This window comes from Macrobrachium nipponense, chromosome 22, assembly GCF_015104395.2.
Source record: "Macrobrachium nipponense isolate FS-2020 chromosome 22, ASM1510439v2, whole genome shotgun sequence".
Lineage (NCBI taxonomy): Eukaryota > Metazoa > Arthropoda > Malacostraca > Decapoda > Palaemonidae > Macrobrachium > Macrobrachium nipponense.
The window spans coordinates 73,510,171-73,530,253 of record NC_087213.1 but is presented as its reverse complement, the minus strand read 5'-3'; positions in this window follow the sequence as shown (position 1 = coordinate 73,530,253).

The following is a 20,083-nucleotide window of genomic DNA, read 5'->3' as shown; positions in this document are numbered from 1 at the left end:
GGGGACTTCTTGTATATGATAATCCTAAGTGGCCCCCCAATGAAGGATTTCTAGTTCCACCACTGGTATGTTGTGTTGTGACATAATTAATCTCCTTGTACTCAAGATCCAAGTGTAAACATGTTGACAGTCATACACGCTGATTACTCTTTCTTTCTCTCACTGATACACATTGGACATACACACTATCGATTCCTTAGATTATTCTTGCAAAATGCGAGTAAAATTAATTTTGTTGTGGTGGGATCACTAGCGAAGCAACAAGATCTCCCCCCACTTACTTTGATTGTTCCGACTGACCAACTTTCCCTTTTCCACACTTTTCCTCTTCACGTTACAGAAAACATGCAGGACAATTGGCTTACCGAAATAAAGAAAACACAAAACACAAACACATGTACTCACCTCAGACTCCAGATACTCGCGGCTAGACGCTGTGCCGTCTGCTGGATAGTATAGGCTAGTCGTTGAGACAGAACAACCACTGAATTTCACTACCCAAGACAGACAAACACCAAAACCATACCACAATTAAAAAAACAACACCCCAATCAATATGCAAACAAATACCAACAGCTCGAAAAAAAACATGACAAATCATGCAACAACTCAAAACCAGCACAACAAACCACAACCACTAACACTGTCTCCAACAGACAACTCACAAAACCATCAAAATGCAAAATCAAGTACAACAAACCTCTTTAGCTTAACAACCACCAGACAGACACAGAACAACCATACAACATCAACATCAATCAAGAAAATACCCGATAACACTGGCTACCCTGACTGACTCCTGTAACAGACTCTCGCCACTGACTGCCTCGGCGACCGCTCTAACAAACAACTCACACGCTTACGCCCACCATCAAACCACTCTTCAGAAAAACACATATGCACTTATATACTATCATACAGTAACACCAAACATGAAACACAACATATCATCAACCATACTCTCTCTCTCTTTCTCTCTCTCTCTAAGACATTGTCAAGTGTAACTACCATTATCACTCCACCATATTGTTATCAACCTTTGCCTACTCCAGCCATTTCAGTTAGAAAAAAAAACTTTTTATAACGTACCGTTTATTATTTTGCACTCTTAATTTAACTTTTAAACACATTAATAATAGAAAAAATGTGAAATGGGTAACTTTTTGGTTTGGCTGGAACGAATTATCCTGACTCCCTTTATTTCTTGTGGGAATATTTGTCTCATATTTCGAACAAATCGTATTTCAACCAGCCTTCTGGAACAGATGAAGTTCGAAGTCCGAGGTATTACTGAATATTATATATATATAATATATATATATATATATATATATATATATATATATATATATATATATATAAAGGTATAAGCCACGAAGGAAAAATAAACGACTGAGTTTCTGCAAGATCTTTCGACGTTCAACGTCGAAAGGTCTTGCTGAAAATCTGTTGTTGTTTTTTCCTTTGTGGCTTATACCTTTATGGATTTATCACGTTCCAAACTTTCGTGATTCAGCTATACATACATACATCATATACATACATACATACATACATATATATATATATATATATATATATATATATATATATATGTGTGTGTGTGTGTGTGTGTGTGTGTGTGTGTGTGTGTGTGTGTGCGTGTGTGTTTGTGTGTGGTTTGAGAGAGAGAGATAGAAAAAAACATTTGGGTAGGAAAGGCAAAGGAATAGATGGAGGACAAAAGATAGAAGAAGCACCTGAACAGGACACATTAAAAGCAGTGACTCAAACTATGAATGAAGATGAGAAGAATATTGGGCTTCAATGGGCATTTATGATTTTGTGGAGAAATTAACCCTTAATGGATGGGTTAAATCAATATACTGCCCCCCCCCCCCGCTTGGGAAAACTTGTAGGTCGACCAATTTAAGAAAAAAAAAACATGTCAGTGGAAAGAGGAAGATATGCAGATGCACATTGTGTAAGAAAATAATTCTAAAAAATTTTCCCTACCATCCACGAGTTGAAAATGACTATTTACAACCCCTTGTGGGGCCTCTTTTACAAGACGATCATAAATTTTTCAAAATTTTTACATTTTTTCTAATAAATAATCTATTGTGTTTCGTAAAATTATTATTACACCTTACACAATAATCTATTGTGTTTCGTAAAATTATTATTACACCTTACACAATATCAAAACAGATAAGAAATAAGATCAGTAACGAATTCTGACACTATATTCGTTGTAAAATATTTACGTAAATTTACCGAGAACGAAGATGAAGTAACTTTTTTATTTATACTTGTCTTTTCTAATAATTTTTTGCAAAATTACATTTATAATTGACATACTATCATAAAACATAAGAGCTAAAACCAACAGCAACCCTTTGGTATATTTATGAGCAAATTTATAAAGAGATGTCATATGAGAGATAAAGGCAGTACAGTGGACCCCATATTCGTGACGAATGCGTACCAGACCCCGGGAAAAGTTAAAACTCACTAATACTTAGAACTCCTCTAAAAACGCTTATGACTCCTGTCCTGAAATTTCAAATACCAAATGTACACCTTAAATAACTTGCTACTTCAAATACACCTTTAATTACTCTCTTCTTACTGTATTAATCTTTGAGATTATACTATTAATAACAGAGAGAGAGAGAGAGAGAGAGAGAGAGAGAGAGAGAGAGAGAGAGAGAGAGAGAGAGAGAGAGAAGGGAATCTCCATTTCTTTTATTAATCATATTAATATTTGAAAATTAGTTATTATGTAAATCATGTATTTATCATACAAAACAAATAAACATGCGTAAGTAAGCGAGAGAGAGAGAGAAATTTTTATTGTTATTTAATTTCATTAAATTTATTATTTGAAAATTAATACTGTACTGTGAATTATTATTTTATCATAAAATGTAGTGTGTCATACCCTTAATGATATATAAATACATTTCTAACAATTCCAGCCAAAACAGAGGGAGAGAGAGTTACTACTATGATATACGTATCGTGAGCAAGAGAGTTATCCTTATTTAAAAAGAGTGAAATGGAAAGATTATTGTATTTCTTTAAAAAACTATCAAATATGAATTTTCTAATTAAAGTTATATTATTATAATTATTATTATCTGAAAATATTAATAAACATATACACACGTACCATGAAAATTCTCTCATCTAAGTAAAATAGAGAGAGAGAGAGAGAGAGAGAGAGAGAGGGGGGGGGGAATTACATGTACTAGATTCTCCCCCTCCTGTCATATTACTTGACATATTTGACAGCTCTGGACCACAGCTTAGTACTTAGATCTAAAAAGAAAGATGTGGGGTAGAATGGATTTTCCTTCACTCTTATATAATTTTCTTTATTTATAAACTAAAATCTTACCAATTCACTATAGTATTTTCTTTAATGAATTGATATTAATACTGTTTACATGAATATGAATATTTGAAAATTAGTAAATCATTTATTTATCATACAAAACATACATGATCTCTGAAAAAGAGAGAGAGAGAGATAGAAAAATTATTGTTTTTATTATTTGATATCATTTAATCTTATTAAACTTACTAATACAGTATTTGTCAATATTAATATTTGAAAATTAGTAAATAATTTTTGTATGGAAAATAACATCAAAATACAGTAATTAGTGAATATTTATCGTCAGAGAAAACCTGCAAAGAGGCGAATTTCTTGCGAATAATGGATAGATATGGTCTACAGAAAAATCTGTGAATAGGTGAGTCTGCGAATCTTGAGAACACCAATATGGGGGGTTGACTACATCCTCCCTTGAAGTCAAGATCACGACTAAGCTCATGAGCCGCCTGCTTCTCGATTTAAACCAGTCCAAAAGTTGCCATTAGTGAATTTATGGGCTATAGAAGTAATGGCACCTCTTTCCCGCCTGATTCCTCCAAATCGGTGGGCATAATGTTGTCACTCACCATGAGTGACTCTGTCATCCACCCAAAACCTGTCATTGCTACTCATGTGAGCATGTCTGTCCATTAAGGGTTAATCTTTGTTCTGAATAAGAACAAGAATTGGGAATTACAGTGGACCCTCCGTATTTACAGGGGATGCGTTCCAGACGCCCTGCAAATAGCTAGAATCCGCGAATTCCTAGAACCCCTATAAAAAGGCTAAGAACTGCCTATGTATTTTGTTAGTTCAAAATGCAAATACGTACCTGATTTTTTAATATTTTTATCATAGAAAGGGCATTTAATCATGAAATTGATATGAAAATACAGTAATTTGTGGATACTTCTCATAGAAAAATACACTGTGAATATGCAAATTTCCCGCGAATAAATGGGTAGATATTGTTCACAGAGAAATCCACGAATTCGTGAGTCCGTGAATCTCGAGAACGTGAATATGTGGGTCCACTGTACATTACCATAATCGATACAAAGAAAAACTGAAATGTGAATACTTTTGACTCATGTTTGGTTTTTCTTGGAAAAATTCACTGCAAATCTAATAAAGTATTCATGAATGTCAGTGTTCATATGCATGAAATTGCATTTCTCTAAAAAAAAATCAAATTTATATCATAACTTATATAAATATTTTATCCATACACAGTGGACACCCCATATTCATGGGGGATGCGTACCAGACCCACCACGAATATAAACATACTTAAAACTACCTATATTGTTAGTTCAAACTCGAGAAAACCCACTAAAAATGCTGATACTACCTGGTTTTTAAATAGTTTTATAACAAAAAGTGCATTTAATCATGAAATTGATATGAAGATTCAGCAATCTTTTGGATATATCTCATAGAAAAACACAGCAAATATAAGAATTTCCTGCGAATAGTTTGTGCATTCGGTCCATAGAGAAATCTGCGAATATGTGAGTCTGCGAATAGCGGGGGTTGATTGTATGCGGGGAATACATACATTCACGTACATTTTGTTCAATGTAATTTGCAATTTAAATTTTGAACAATATTTTACCACTGTTTTGAGCTTCATGATAGCAAAAGAGTTCTTGAAATTCATACATCTCAAAGTAATATTCATTTATTTTATTTTATTTTTTGTCTTAATTATTACTGTATGGATTGTTGAAATGTCAGTGGAAAAGAAACTCCAAACTTATCAAATGCATGGGCTTAGGTAGTGGTTGCATTATGAAAAATAGTAGTTTGAGATAGTGTGAAGTCTGCAGTTTTACTGAAAAAACTTGTATTAAATGTCTATGCAAAAATGTGTGTTGCCTTTGGTTACCATTCTTTTACTATGCATTTTGTGGATGTATTTGCAGTTGTAACTGAGAAGCCAGTTTTGTTTTCTGATTGCAGATTTGTTGATGCGCTTGGAAGGAATTGTGGGCGGTGGTGGAGGTGCTGGGGGCGGCACAGGTGTAACAAACATGACAATGGGTGGAGGAAACCCAAATGTGACAGTAGGTGGGGGTGAGGAGGCTTGCGTTGTGTCTTGCCCCGTGTGTAACAAGAGAGTGCAGCTCTCCTACCTCTCCTTACACCTTAAGCGCACCCATGATTCCCTCGAGGTGCGGTGTCCGCTCTGTGCCAAATTGTTTAAGAACAAACATAGTCTGAGCGTCCACCAAGCCAGGTATCATCCCCGCAACGTCCACAACACGACCATCAGTCACGCCACTATTTCATCTTCCTCTACACCTGTATCTCCCAGTGGGCCTCATCATCATCACCAAAGGCCGCCCACTCCTCCCACCTACTTCCAGCCCTCGACCTCCCAGCAGCAGCTCCCCAACATCCCTCTAGGAACCTCCCAAGTGTTTCCCCAAGCCCCGCCCCCCCCACAAACATCCTCCGGCCTCTGGTACCACACCCACTTAGAAGACCAACCCAAGTCGACACCTCAAACACCAGCTGCTCCGCGCCCATTCTCTCCATAACCACAAAGGCTAAGGTACGCCCACCCACGCCGCCCTCCAGCCGCCTTCAGCGCCATCGTCGCCCACTATTTCTTCTCTTTCTTCTGTTTCTCTCCTTTACCGTTAATTGTTACAAATTTCATCAGCTATCATCAAGTAATCCTATTTATTATATGTGTAATGCAATTGGCCAAACTCCTACCAGTTTTGTTTATTCAGATGACTTCGTTATGTATGTCAATTAAGAAATATCAAAGTTATACAAAAATTGCTTTACCCCAAAAAAGTTGCATTTTAACATGCAAAATATAGACTAGTGAAAACACCATGGATTTTGAGTGGCACAAATTACTTATTCATGGTCAGTAATCATTATCATGGAATATTATCGCACCTTGATATTTCTAATGTATTAATATACATGTGTTATTTTTCTTAGAGATAAACAATATCTATGGTATATTCAGACTTTACGTATAAAACCCTCACTTGCAATTTTCTTGTTATCAATCGGTTATTGATAAAAAAAAGTGAAGGAGGTTGTGACAGTTTTCAAGTGACTTCGTACATGTTACTACTGTATTAGAAATATAGTACAAAGTGACAGTTTTCAAGTGACTTTGTACATGTTACTGCTCTATTAGAAATATAGTACATACTGATGTAACAAGACAGCCTCTTGAATGATTAGCGGCGTCACATACTTATTTCTTTTCAGTCATCTGAAGAAACCTCTTATTCTGCTTTCTTGGCTTAATACCCTTCTTTATTTGCTTGTTCCTTATCAAAACCGGAAAATATATTGCAAATTCACGGAGAGGCACAACTTGAGTGGGATGTCTTTTGGTGGAATTGCATGCTTTCATGGAAGGGGAATAGTAATAGCATGACTATGAATTTTAAAGTTCCTGTCTGAACTAGAAAATATTTGGTTTCATAGAATGGTGCTATGCTGGCCAACTTTTGCACCTCTGTTAATAGAGATATAAAATGTGCAAGGTAGAGGATATGAGCATTTAATTTTACAATAATTATGGTAATAGCAGTATCCCTGTTTATTTTTTATCTGCAAACAAGGTTTACAGTTTTTTTTTTTTTTTTTTTTTTTTTTTTGCCACAGTACAGTAAATGTTGGCATTTTGTCTTAACATCGGTAACACTAGTAATCATCTAAACCTAACATTTAGAAGGTTATCAGAGTTATTTATTGATTACCTCTAAGGGTTATTTAGACCAATTGGCAAAGGTTATTTCACGATTAAAATTTAGGTTAATCAAAGTAGTTTGTTATTTCAGTTTTTTACACAATTTCACATTAGAAATTTATGGTTAACCTGTTCATTGATTTTGAATTAACTTATCTTTTTTATCTGCAGGTTTAGATCTCCTACGTGCTTTCGAGTATAGTGCTGCCACAGCTACAGATATAGGAATTCCTGGAGTCTTAAGTAGCAGCTACCTAGATGCAGGCATTGGAAGTCTATCTGCTGCAGTAGGTGGAGGGGCACCAGGACTAACAGGAGGGGGAGGAGGTTCAGGCGTACCATGGAGACGGCCCCTAGGTGGTAGTGATGGATATGTGTCTTGCCCTCAGTGCCACAAGCCTATTACTTCCTATAATTTGAACCGTCATGTTAGAATGGTTCATTCCAACATGGAACATGCCACATGTACCATTTGCAGCAAAGAGTTTAAAAATAAGTACTCATTGGCTACCCATATGCACAGACAACATGCAGATTCCTCTAATAGTAGCCACCATGCAAGGACCACTTGTGAAAATTTGTCCAATCTGTAAAATTTAAATGTGCAAATGTGTGAATTCTTAGCCAAATTTTTGGCAATAGTCAGTGAAAAGTGTTGTGTGATGAAGATATATATATATATATATATATATATATATATATATAGATATTATAATATATATATATATATTACTTTTAATTTAAAATTGTTAATATGCGCTCAGGCTATTTTCCAAAGGGAAATACTGAAATGTGAATGTTACTAAATATGTATTGTGAGCAACAAGAATGGGAACTTTAAATTCTTTGTGGTAAAGCATTTACCAAGAATGCAAGAAAATTCTGGCACCAGTTGGTAAATCACCAATGTAGTAGTGCCCTAGCTTAGTATTGTAACCTATAAAATGTCAAAGGGTGCACTATTGGTGCTCTAGAATAGTGCACCACACAGGCCGTACAGTATTAAGACTACTGAGCACCACTGATTCTGTGATTTTGTTTTAAGTGACTGTGTGATTGTTTTTGGGATAACTTTGACTAATGATGAGTGCCCTAGAATGCATTTATGGCATGAAAACTCATTAAGATTTAAGTGATGTATGCAGCAGTAAATGCATGAAGTGCCATAATACGGAATTAAATGCTGAATGTCATTTACTTGCTCATCGTGAAAATGAGCCTACTTAGACAATGAGGAAATAAAGAGTGTAGGTACATCCCTCCCACTATGTCATGTAAATTGGCATTTTGAGTCTTTCACAGCCTTTTAATATAAAAGCCAGCAACCTCTAGAGATGCCACTGCAAATGGCTGGTTTCTATCAGCTATAAATTGTTTATATTTGGTGTTGTTACTATATCTCATGACACTAATCCTTGATGTTTATCTTCCTTCAAGTCAGTGTTCATTGATCTCCATTGCATAAACTAAGAGGAGTGATATCCTTTAATACAATAGGATCCACAATAATTATTTTCATATGAACATTTTTATGCTTGTTAGAATCATTGTTACTTGTCACTACCTGATCATGCTGTATTATTTAGAAATCAGTGATTATGAAAGAAATTTCACCTCACCTCATAATGTTTATATTTGATTCGGCTTACACCAGAAAATTAGTTTCATAAGCATAAAATACCATTATTTGCATTTCGATGAAAATTGGTATAATATGGTACTTAATTTTCGTATTTAGACTACATTCTGTCTGAGGTCGTTTTCATTACAGATTAAAAATTTCACCTTATGCTTCAAGATAAATTAAATTTCGAAAACTGTAATGCTAGATATTCGTTGTTCTACATTATTTGATGACTACAGTGTGTTTTTAATTCAACACTGTTAAGAACAGAGTACGTACAGTATTTCCATGACAGTGGCAAGCAATAATATGTGTACAGGAAGTTCAATAAGCTGTAATTCAAGATATACAGAATATACCATTTCCTCTTCAACTCCCCAGTGTGATTTATTTCACTTCTTTTGAAAAAATCAAATTTTCTGTATTGTTGATACTTATGAATGTTTTATGTTTTCAAGAGAAGGGATTATTTTGATTAATAATGGAAAACATTCTAAAATTGTGTACAACTTAAGAATTTTAGGCGTCTTCATTTTCATAATTGACCAAAGAGGTTACTTTAATTACAATTTGCATGTTATTCCAAAGTTAAGGATACAAAAACCTGCTTTTTTTTTTTTTTTAAATGAAGTAAGAGTGGTTTGAATGAAGGTTGGGTTAATAAGACTTGCTTATGCCTGTCTTAGAGTACCTGAAGTCTTAATAAACAACTGGTGTTTAGTTCCTTTGTTAACAGTTTAGCTTTACTTGTTGATAATTGTGAGTCACTTGTAGCCCACCATCCATCACTAAATCTATTGCTATTTCAGGTTAAGATCACCTTAATTTATTTTAAACTCATTTTCTTCTAAATAATCTAATAAAAGTTTGAGAGGTTTTAACTAATGATTTCAAAATGTCTGGTTATGATTATTTTTTATCTTTAAAGCACAAAAGAATTGTTAAATATTTTTCTAGTTATGCCACACTTTATATTGGAAATTTTGTACAGTATCGACTGGGATCAAAGCATGTTTGAAAACGAGAATGAACTAAAAATGATTCCCTGGAATAAAAATAAAATTTTCTTCTATTTTTAATTCTAATGATCTCTGATTGCTTTTCAAAGCTGATAATAAATATATACTGTTTTTAGAAAAAGTTTTAATTGTGTGAATAGTTATCCTGTTGTAATGACCTACATGAACTGCGTTAGTGGAAACCCTTATTAGAGAAACTATAGTCACGTTTCTTGGTTGTAAATTATAATATCAATTATTCCCATTTTATTTAAAGAAAGCCAAGAGAAAATGAAAAAATATTCTATGAATGTATAGCACTATGTTGTCTGTAATACAAGGAAGTTTCTCATTGGCCAAGTAATCACAGCAAGGTAGTACAATTGCGCAAATGAAGTTGCAAAATGCTAAGTTGCTACTTATTCTGCAATCTACACTGCAAAATACTGAATGCTTGTGAATGACTAATCCTGAAATCTCACACAGAACTTCTTTATCTCCAGCTTCTCCCATCTTTTATGGGGTCGCTGTTTGCTATTAGTCTTCTCCATCTTCTGCGATCATTCACCATTACCTCGCTCACGTTCCTCTCCCGCATGTCCCTGTTAACTGTCTCTCTCTCCATCTCATTTTTGGTCTCGCTCTCCTCCTTGTTCCGGGTGCTTCCATGTTCATAGTTCTTTTACATACAGAATCCTCCTCTCTTCTGATATCATGCCCAAACCATTGCAATTGTCTCTGTTGCAGCTTCTTTGATACTTCTGTAACTTTGACCATCCCTCTAATGAAGTCATTTCTTATCCTGTCTCTTCTTGTAACTCCGCATTTCCAACATAACATTCTCATTTCTGCCACTTCCATCCTTCTCTTTTGTGCTTTCTTCATAGGCCATCAACGCAGGTCTGACAATGCTCTTGTACATTTTTCCTTTTAGCTTTACATTAAATCTTTTGTCACATAGCACTCTGATGTTTTCCTCCAATTGCACCAAGCTGATTGTATTCTGTGGTTCACTTCCTCTTCCATCCCTCCACAATCAGTGATACACGACCAAGGGTACTTAAAGGATGTAGCTCTTTTTACTTTCTCCTGCTCTAAGTTGAGGCTTCACCCTTGGTCTCCTCCATTCATCCACATATATTCAGGTTTTGCTCTGCTTATCTTTAAGCCTCTGTACTCCAACGCTGTTCTCCACAACTACAATTTCCTGTCTACTTCTTTTACTAGCGGTTACTAACACTACGTCATCTCCAAGGCACCTGATCTCTCACTCCAGCCACTATCATATCCATTACCATATCAAAAATATAGGTACTCATGGCAGAGCCTTGGTGGAGTCCAACTTTCACCTGAAACTTCTCTGTTGTTCCCACTGAGCTTCTTACCTGTGTTGTTGCTTCTCTATACATATCATTTACAATCCCCACATATTTTTCTGAAACACCTTTTTCCCTCACGCACCTTCAGACTTCTTGCCTAGGCACTCGATCATATGCTTTCTCGAGATCTATAAAAACTAGATGTAGTTCCTTTCCTTTTCCTCTATATTTTTCCAATGACTTGTCGCATACAAAGATGGCATAAATTGTTCCTTTCCCTGGCATGAACCCAAACTGTTCGTCACTTATAGATGCTTCATCCCTTAGCCTTCCCTCTATTATTTTTTCATAAATTTTCAAGGTATGAGCATCAGTTTTATGCCCCGATAATTGGCACAATCTTGGATATCCACTTTGTCTTTGTGAATGGAGACTAGCAGGCTGTTTCTCCAGGCGTCAGGTATCTTCTCTTGCTGGTAGATTTTATTGAACAGGTCCCACTAAATGTTAATTCCTTCCTCTCCTAAGCACCTCCATACCTCAACTGGTATTCCATTTGGTCCCACTGCTTTACCCTTCTTCATTTTACTTAGTGCCTGCCTCACTTCTTTCCAACTAATCCTGAGAACTTCTCTTTCATTTGCTATTCCCTCCTCAATGATATTCATGGGATTTTCATTTACGAGATTTTTGAAATACTCTCTCCATCTACTTTTAATTTCTCCTTCTTTTGTTAGAACCTTACCACTTCCATCTTTAATTTGCTTAATGTGTGTGAGGTCTTTTGTTGAGGTGTCTCTAGCTGTGGCTATCCTGTGAATGTTTCTTTGGCCCTCCGGTGTGTCGACATTCTCATACGATCATTCAAAGCAGCAGCCTTTGCTCTGGCAACTTGTTGTTTTGCAACTTTATTTGCTTCTTTAGATGTTTGCTTGTTTTCTTCTGTTCTGTGTTTATCATAGTTCTTTTGGGATTCTTTCTTTGTCTTGATCTTGTCTTGTGTGTCTTCATTCCACCACTAACTTTCTTTATCTTTTGGTGGACCTCTGATGTTTTGCCTAAAATTTCCTCCCCACGTCTTAGGATCACTTTGCTGTTAAACTCCCACCAATCATTTACATCATCTTCCAACTTTATTTCTCTCAGAACATTTTACTTAAACCTAGATGTCAACTCTACATTTTCTGCCTTCTTTAGCTCCCATCATTTGATCTTAGGATTACTTTTCCTCTTTCCCTTTGCCCCTTTTTGCATTCTCTACATATATATCACTTTACAATCCTTTACTTCCTTAAGGTGTTGTCTCCTACAGAGCAGAAAATCAATTTGACTCTCTCTTCTAACACTGTTACATGTTATATAAACTTTCTTCAGGAAGAATTTATCAATTAGTGCCATATCAAATGCCACTGCAGTCTATAATGCTTTCGCCTTCTTAGTTCCTCTCCCCCATTCCTAGCCCTCAATGGATTCTTAAAATCACTCTTCTGTCTGTACCTGGATGAAGACCAAAAAGTCTGCTATGCACTGAATAGAGGTTCTAAGTGGAGAAAAACCCCTATTACGACACCAGTCACAGTAGATTGCCCATTTACCTTGGTAAACAGCAGAGGTAGATATCCTGAGATTACTGGACACATGTCCTGCTGTCTTCTGAGAAAAGCCTCTCACTTGCAGGAGATACCTGATAGCCTCCAACTGCGAAGAGACAGGGATTCTACTGACTGCTTGAATCTTTCTATGTGCGGCTGACAAAGAAGATGTCGCCACAGGGTAATCTCCCTCGGCACCTCCGACAACAACCACAAACAAAACAGAGGGAAGGCATACACCCCCCAGGTTCTCCCAGGGAAGCTGGAACGCGTCCTCCACTAACGCCAGAGGATCCGGAACCACAGAACAAAAAACCTCTAGTTTCCAGTTGAAGTGGGTCGTAAAGAGGTCCAGCATAGGTCTCCCCCAAACACAGAAAAGCCTGTCCGCCAGAACCTGATGAAGGGACCACTTTGTGCCTAGGACCTGATCCTGACGACTGAGCTTGTCCACGACCACATTTCTTTTGCCTGGGATATACTTGGCTGAGAGCTCCACTGAATTGTTGACTGCCCACTGGTGAATCTCGACTGTCAAAGCGTGAAGTCGACACGAAACCAGTCCCCCCCTACTTGTTCACATAAGTGACCACCGTGGTGTTGTCCAACATTAGAACAACAGAATGACCCTCTTTTTTTTCTCCCAAAATTCCTTCAGACCCAGAAAGACTGCCTTTAACTCTCCTGTTTGTCCTCCAAACTCTAAACGGCCAAAGTAATGAGGCCGCCTAAATGAGTGCCCTAACCTGCGAGGGAGGCATCTGAAAACGGAAGGAAGTCCGGTGGCAGAGAATGCAGAGGAACATCCTCCAACCGATTCTGATCGTCCAACCACCAACGAAGATCTTTTCTCACTTCTAGGGACAGAGGAACCCTTATCAGGGGTAAGTACCCCACCGGAGACCAGAAGTTCCTTAGTCTCCATTGCAGAGACCGAAGATGAAGTCACCCATGAGGGACCAGCTTCTCCAGAGAAGATAAAATCCCCAGAAGAACCTGCCACTGACTACCCTTACTGACTGACTGACCCAGAACTCTAATCCCAAACTGACTCTCTGACTGACACTGCAATCGCACCTGCAGACAACTCAGAACTCACCAACAAGCAATTCAATCCGTTAACCATCTATCCACCAATCTCTCTCTCTCTCTCTCTCTCTCTCTCTCTCTCTCTCTCTCTCTCTCTCTCTCTCTCTCTCTCTCTCTCTCTCTTCCGCTCTTTTAAGGAAAACCAAAAACACAAACTCACTACACGATCTTAACAGCGATACCAACCACGACACTCACTCTCTCTCTCTCTCTCTCTCTCTCTCTCTCATGCAACCCTCGAGGACATTGTCAAATGGAACAAACAGATCGTTCCTCCATAAACTGACTGATCTGGCTGCGACAGGAAGTTGCACGCCACTACTTGCAACTTCTCCAACCCTTGATCCGACGGAAAAACCCTCGATGCTGCTGTATAGATGACCATGCCTAGATAAAGAATCCTTTGACTGGGTACGAGATTCGATTTCTCTAGGTTCACCAAGATGCTGAGTTCCAGAACAAAACCGAAGCTTCTCTCTGGAACTAGCTAAGACCAACCAGTCATCGAGGTACCTCAGCAGACGGATCCCCTGAGCATGACCCCAAGTCAAGATGAGAGACAAGACCCTTGTGAACAGCTGAGGGGATGTGGTCAATCCGAAGTACAGGGCTTTGAACTGGAACACCTTGTCTCCAGGAAAGACGTGAAGGAACTTCCTGGACGATGGATGGATAAGGATTTGGAAGTATGCATCCCTTAGATCTATCGACAGCATGAAGTCGTTTCCCTCACAGCTGCCAACACCGATCGCAGGGTCTCCATCTTGATTCCTGATAAAATGATTCAAGGTGGATAGGTCGATCACAGGCCTCCAACCCCCTGATGCCTTTGGCACCAAGATGTAACTGTAAAACCCTGGAGACGGATGCACCACTTCCTCTATCGCACCCTTGTCCAGCATTTTCTGCACTTCCTACCGGAGAGCTAAGAACTTCAGAGAATCTGAGGAATACACTCACCTGAGCAGAGGTCTGTCCGAGAGAGTGAGGGGGGAGAGAAGTTGAATGGTTGTAGATACCCCACCCGAAGGACATCTACTACCCACTTCTCCGCCCCATAACTCTGCCACTTGGCCCACTGGCCTGCCAGGCACCCCCCATCCGTGGCAAAGTAGAGGGAGAGGCGCCCAACCTATCGACGACCCCCCTCATTTCTACCCTTGGAGCCCCTCCTTGACCTGTAAGAGCGGGGCTGAAAGGGACGTTGGTCATCCGACTTAGGCTAAGATGATGAATGAGAGGGCACAGCTGAAGCCGAATTTCTAGACAGCTTACTAGGTGACGATCTCTGCATTTGCTGCTGAACAGGAGGAGGAAGAGGGGGACATCTCCGAGAACGAGACTCTCGACTTGGACACAGCCTGGAGCACCAACCTGGCCTTCATGTCAGCTCACCAGCGGTCCATCATGTCCTCCAGCTCAGTCCGAGGAAACAGGAACTGAGAATCCAACAGATCCCCATTCCTGAGCACCAACAAGGACTCAGGTTCAACTGATCTTGCCATCCTGGACAACGCTGCATCTCTTGTGATCAGAAGATTAGCCCAAAAATTGGCACTAAGATGAGCAAGATTCACGAAACGCCTTCCTCCCAGACTGTAACAAACTGGCAAGAGAAAATGCACTCATCAACCCTTCTGCAGACCTGTCAGATGCAATCTTGGCAATGGCCGTCGACTACAAGTCTAACCACGACACCGTCTGGAACCTGGGGGCTGCTGTAGACTCCATCACCGAGGCATCCTGCGGTGACAAGGACGGCGCCACTGACCTCAACTGCTCCAAAGTCAACCCTGGCTTGAGACATACAATGTCTGGGTTAAGTTGTTGAGGCAACAACAGACAGAGTTCGTAGCGTAATACTTCCTATGCCTCGTGAGTGGTGGAGGAAGCAACTTGGAAGAACCCCTTGACCGAAGAGATCCGTCCCGGTCTGACACAGAAGTGTTCACCTTTTGCAAGAACAACTGGACATGCCCCGATAAAGGAAGCTGAAACGACGACTTAGGATCTTGCGTAGCCACTGGCAAGGCTTCCAAGCAAGTAGGAGTGAAAGACGACTGAGCCTGAGCCCTACTCTCCAGATTGTTGAACCCACGAATGAGATCAACAACCTCGGTAAAGGATGACAAAAACTCTTGTGTGTCTCCTTCCTCCTGCTCTGGCAATGGAGACTGATGACATGAAGAAGATGCAGGCTTATCCAACAAACTTTCCTCGTGCAAACCAACTGCAGACCCAGCAGCCAAAGAGCCTGAAGCGCCAGCCAACACAGACACGAAAGACCTTTCCGGACTGGGGCCACATACCAACTCCTGCGATGAACCAATCACAACACTAGGAACACTACTACAAACACTCGCAAAAGATGACTCACATACGTGTCCACGTATGCGTCCGTGCGGAGCAGACACACATATGTGCGATGGAGAAGCATCTCGAACTCTTGATACAGAACGAGAATTCCTCGGAATCGAACCACTAACAGCATCAACGGGAGGGGAAGGGGAACACCCTAGCTGCACCACTTCTGCATTCACAACTTTCAATTTTTTCACAGGCGTCTTAAGATCCTTCCGACAATGAATAGGCACCTGAGCAGAAGCAGCAGGTAAATCACCAACATTCACACATATGTGTGAGGCTGCAACACGCTCGTGTCCCGATGAAGAGGACAATGCAGCAACAACAGATTGCACAGGGAAAGGAGATGAAACATTACCTCTCTCAGGAACAGGGATGAGACGCTCTTCACTCGTTGACAAAGAAATAACAAAGTCCTTATCCCTCCAATGCTTGATACGCTAACAAGGTGGAGATGGAGGTGATGGAGGGGAGGAAGACAGCACTCCTTCCTTAAACCCCCTTTTGGCAGGAGAGGGCGGGCGGGCGGGGGGGGGGGTTGGCAATGCAACACGTTTGCTCACAGCCTTCTCAGCAGAGAAGGCAGCAAACCTATCCTCCAAAACAGAGTCCAATCTCTTAAGAACTGCCTGATATAAAGCCTTGGGTGGATCCGCAAGAGAGGACACAGATGACATGGATGGAAGAGGATACGTCCTGGATAGCAGCGATGATGTCATGGGAGCAAACGATGACGACACAGATAACTACTTAGTGAGGCAGCATTGAAGTCTCTAGGGATGTGGATAACTACTTTAATGGGACAACAGCATTGGAGTCCTCCAGGTCACAGATAACTACTTACTGGAGGCTTTGAGGGGAGCAATTATGCCGAGTTTCTCAGACACAGAATAACTACTTACTGATGGCAGCATTTGAACGCCCTAGGAATGTGGATACTTTATGTACCTGTAGGCCGCATTGGAAGGTCTCCAGTCACGATTAACTTATTTACCTGGAGGCAGCATTTGGATCTCCAGCCTCACAGATTAACCTAGGTACTAGCTGGTGGCAGCATTGGAGTCTCCAGGTCACAGATAATACTTACTGGAAGGCAGCATTGGAGTCTCCAAGGTCACAGATAACAATTTTCTTGAGGCAGCATTGGAGTCTCCAGGTCACAGGATAACTACTTACTGAGGCAGCATTGGATTCCCAGACACAGATAATTACCCAGGTGGAGGCAAGCATTGAAGTCTCCAGGAATGTGGATAATTATTTAACTAGAGCAAAGCAATTGGAGTCTCCAGGTCACAAGATAACTATTTATGGGGCAGCAATTGGAAGTTTGCTCCAGGAACACCAGATTTAACTACTTACTAGTGGCAGGCTGGAGTCTCCAAGGTCACAGCTAACTACCTTACTGGAAGCAGGCATTGGAGTCTCCAGGACACAGATAACTACTTAGTGGCGGCGCATTGGAAGTCTCCATGGATGGATAGGATAATTACTAAACTGGAGGCAGCATTGGAGTTCTTACGACGGGGTCACCAGAATTGACTACTTACTGGAGGCAGCATTAGATAAGGTCTCGCCAGGAACACAGGATAAAACTACTTAAGTGAGGAGACAGGCATTGAAGTCTCCAGGACACAAGATTAACTACTTAGTGAAGACAGCATTGAAAGTCTTCAAAGGGATGTGGATAATAACTTACTGGGGGCAAGCATTTGGAGTCTCCCAGGTCACAAGATAACCTACTTACTGTGGAGGCAGCAATTGAAGTCTCCAGGAACAACAGATAACCTACTTAGTTGGAGACAGGCAATTGAAGTCTTCACGGATGTTGGATAAACTACTTTACTTCGGAGGCAGCATTGGAGTCTCCAAGGGATGTTAGGGTAATTACTTACTGGGAGGCAGCAATTGGAGTCTCCAGGTCAACCAGATAACTACTTACTGGAGGCCGCATTGAAGTCTCCAGGAAACACATGATAGAAAAGCTAGCTTTCTGGAAGCAGCATGAGTCTCCAGGTCACAAAATAAACTACTTTACTTGGAGGCCAGCATTGGTAGTCTCCAAGGTCACAGATAAACCTACTTTACTGGGAGGCAGCATTGAAGAACTTAGTAGGAACAACAACAGATAACTACTTTAGTGGAGGCAGCAATTTGAAGTCTCCAGGAACACAGATAACTACTTTCTGGGAAGCAGCATGTAGTCTCCAGGTTCACAAAAAATAACTAACTTACTAGGAGGCAGCATTGGAGTCTCCAGGTCAACTAGATAACTATCTTACTGGAGACAACATTTGAAGTCTTCCAGGAATGTGGATTAACTTACTTACTGGAGGCAAGCAAAATCGGAGTCTCCCAAGGTCACAGAATAACTACTTTACTGGAAGTAGCATTGGAGTCTTCCAGATCACAGGATAATCTAACTTACTTGGAGGAATCAGGCATTTGAAGTCTGTAGGAATGTGGATAACTACTTACTGGGGCAGAAAGCATTGAGTCTCCAGGTCAAGATAACGACTTCTGGAGGCAGCATTGAGTCTCAGGAACAGATAACTAACTTACTGGTAAGTAGCATTGGAGGGTATCCAGGGATCGTTATAGATAACTACTTACTTGGAGGCAGCATCCCCGGAGTCGCCCAGGTCACAGATAACTACTTAACTGGAAGGTAGGCATTGGAGTCTCCAGGGATTCGGTAGTTAACTACTTACTGGAGGCAGCATCCGGAGTCTCCGGTCCACAGGAAACTACTTAACTGGAAGTAGCATTGGAGTCGCCAGGTCAAAGGATAACTACTTAAGTGGAGGCAGCATGAAGTCTCCAGGGTCACAGATAAAATAGAGTTAGTGGAGGACAGCAATGGAAGTCTCCTGGTCACAGATAACTACTTACTGGAGGCAGCATCGGAGTCTCCAGGTCACAAGATAACTACTGTACCTGAAGTAGGCAATTCGGAGTCTCCAGGGATGTGATAACTACTTACTGGAAGGCAGCATTCGGAGGTCTCAAGGTCACCAGATAACGACCTTAAGGAAGAAGGTAGCATGGGAATCTCCAGGTCACAGATTAACGAACTTAGTGGAGGCAGCATTGAAGTCTCCAGGGTCACAGGATAACTTACTTAGTGGAGGGAGACATCGGAGTCTCCAAGGTCACAGCTAACTACTTACGGGACAAGTAGCATTCTGGAGTTCCATCCAGGTCACAGATAAACTAACTTACTGGAAGGCAGCATTGAAGTACCAGGTCACAGGAATGGGAACTAACTGAGGGGAGGCAGCATTGGAAAGTCTCCTGGTCACGGATAAATACTTAACTGGAGGCAGCATTCGGAGTTCTCCAGGTCAACCAGATAAACTACTTACTGGAAGGGTAGGCATTGGAGTCTCAGGGATGTAGATACTACTTACTTGGAAGGCAGCATCGGAGTCTCCAAGGTCACAAAGATAAGTAACATTACCATGGAAGAAGTTAGCATTGGAGGTCTCCAAAGGTCCAGATAACTACTTAGGGTGGAGGCACATTCAAGGGTCTCAGGTCACAGATAACTACTTATTGGAGGAGCATCGGAGGTCTCCAGGACAACGATAATACTTAGTGGAGTCAACAGTGGAAGTCTCCAAGGTTCACAGATAAACTACTTACTGGAAGGCAGCATTGGAAGTCTCCAGGTCCACCAGGGATAATACGTAGTGAAGGGCAGCAGTGAAGTCTCCAGGTCAAGATTAACTACGGAGTGGAGGCAGCCAATTGAAGGCTCCAGGTCACAGATAAACTACTTAGTGGAGGCCAGCCATGAAATCTCCAGTCACAGATCAAACTACTAACTGGAAGGGCAGGCATTCGGAGTCTCCAGGTCACAGAAAAATAGAACTTAGTGGAAGGCAGCATTGAACAAGGTCTCAGGTCACAGATAAACTTAACACTTAGTGGAGGCAGCAATGAAGTCTCCAGGAATGGTGGATAATTACTTACTGGAGGCCAGCATTGGAGTCTCCAGGTACAGATAACA